This window comes from Arachis ipaensis, chromosome B5, assembly GCF_059453495.1.
Source record: "Arachis ipaensis isolate K30076 ecotype BB chromosome B5, ASM5945349v1, whole genome shotgun sequence".
NCBI lineage: Eukaryota > Viridiplantae > Streptophyta > Magnoliopsida > Fabales > Fabaceae > Arachis > Arachis ipaensis.
Genome location: NC_142440.1, coordinates 38275598 through 38278177, shown reverse-complemented (window position 1 = coordinate 38278177; position 2580 = coordinate 38275598).

Here is a 2580-nt window from a genome sequence, read left to right as displayed (position 1 = left end):
CGGAGGTTACCCTAACTATTGGAACGGAAGAAAGATCAGGAACCTGCTCCAAATCTCGTTCTCCTTCACTCTCGCTCTCAATCTCACCCCAAATCTCGTTCTCCTTCACACTCTCGCTCTCAATCTCTGCTTCGCACTCTCGCTCTCAATCTCACTGGCGCTCTCGATCGTGCTCCTTCTCTGCTTCGCACTCTCGCTCTCAATCTCACTAGCGCTCTCGATCGTGCTCCTCCGCTCCTTGAATATCTCTCTCGTTTCAACAAATTCTAGGGTTGAGATTGTTATTCTTTGTTTTAAGGTGAGTCTAATGGAGGAGGAGAAGAACCTCCTTTCGTGTTCTTTCTTCTCTAATTTTCACTGCTTCATTATTATTCTTTGCAATCTTCTTAAGCGTTTTTGTATATATTTGTTAAGATTTGTTGGCCGTGAATTGATTGAATTCCTAATGTTAAGATCTGCTTAATTCAATCCCGAGAATCCTGAAGAGGACACTGGTGATTTCAGAATTGCATCTCCAGCTGCTAAGGCTCTCCTTTTTCTTTCCTCGCTTCATTTCCGAAATTCATTTAGTTATCCTAGCAATATTTTTCACTAGAAAGCAAAGTGTTAGTAGTTAGTAACTAGAACGAGAGAAGCAAGACTTGGATATGATGTGACATGTTACAACTATTGTGATATGATATTGTCATGCTTGTTCTGTTTCTGTTTCTATTTCTGTTTGTGTTTGTAAACTTAACTAGTTAACTAACCAGCTTTGAGTTTTTGCTATGGAGACAGCAATGACATGAATAATGTTCAGCTAAATGATGATGTTCTTGGCCTGATTGTATTCAAATCAGACCTCCATGACCCTTCTTCATCTCTTGCTTCATGGAAAGATGATTTAAGTGCTTGTTCATGGAATCGGGTTCAATGCAATCCAGCAACAGGAAGAGTCACTGAGATCAATCTTGTTGGGTTGGGATTATCTGGAAGAATTGAAAAAGGCCTTGAGAAGTTGCAGCATCTAATGGTATTGTCTCTTTCTCATAACAATTTCAATGGTAGCATTACTCCTTCACTTACACTTTCCAGCACCATTCAGAATCTTAATCTAAGTCACAATGGCTTCTCCGGTCAAATGCCAACTTCATTTTTTAACATGAGTTCAATTAGGTCTCTTGATCTTTCTCACAATTCATTCTCAGGACATATCCCTCAAAGTTTCTTTGACAGTTATAATTTCCTTCACTACTTTTCTTTGTCCAATAACCTGTTTGAAGGACAAAGTCCTAGCAGAATCTCTAGATGTTCTTCATTGAATAGCACTGATCTTTCGAATAACCATTTTGTCGGTTATATTGATTTTGCTGTTGTTTGGTCATTGAGCAGGCTTAGGCAATTGGATTTTTTCAGCAATGCCTTATCAGGTTCTTTGCCTAATAGAATTTCTAAATTGCAGCTGCATCTGACTCATTTTGATCCTCGGATTAACTAGAAAAGGCCATAGGGGATATTAAGGGGCTTATCACTTAAATTGCTAGTGTTGATCATTTTTCATGTCAACTTAAACATTATTTTTGTCTGCAGGCAATTAAAGCACATTGTTCTTGTACATTATCATTTTCTTCTTTGAATTTTTAGCATATTATATAAACTTCTTTAACTCTGACCATTTATTTTTCGTCCGTTGGCTTGAATCTTATCTTATGACCCCTTGATTGGAGTCACATTGGGGTTGCTAAATGCTAATATTTCTGATGGGTAGGCTTTTATTGGTGTTACTTATGCGTGATGATTTTTGGTATTCTAAATTAAGTACTAATAATAGGAGTTCTCCACAGGTCTTCGTTTTAGATTTTGTTTACCTTGTTTCTAATTAAGTACTAATAATGTCACACTTATGTGTTTGAAATGTTTAGGGTCTTAGAGAGAAAGTGGCAACAGCACCTAGTGCTCCACCTGCTACAATACCCAGCCTGTCAGTGAGTATTACAGCTTATGATTATGCCATAGTTAAATTTTTGTAAATGGAGAATATTTGAATTTCTGGGAACAATTTCATTGGACGTGAACATTGGGAGTTTGATCCAAATGCAGGCATTGAAGAAGAACGTGCTGAGGTTGAAAGTTTGCGCCAAAAATTCAACAACAATCTATTCTCCATTAAACAAAGTTCTGACCTCTTAATGAGACTCCAGGTATGTACTTTTTGACCTACATTAATCAATTATGAAATTTTTTTAATTAAAAACTAATGATATAATTTGAAATAATATTTAATTGATTTTGATCCACCATTTACAATTGATTATGAGTACATCAAACCGGAAATCCAACTATGCATTATGCATATAGAAGTTTGACTAACGTTTAAGCATCCTTATTTCATTTTATTTTTTCTTTTTGGGTAGGAGCACTCTTATTTCATTGAAGTAGCCTAAGAGTAAAAGAAGGTTGGAGTGAAGGGATTGGGGAAGAAGAAAACAGACGAGTCAGAGCACTTTGTTTGGAAGGATGACATCAAAGTCCCTTGGAGAAGGATAGTTGCATCAAAGCATAAAGATAGTCCTTTGGAATACAATGAGTATGTTGTTTATG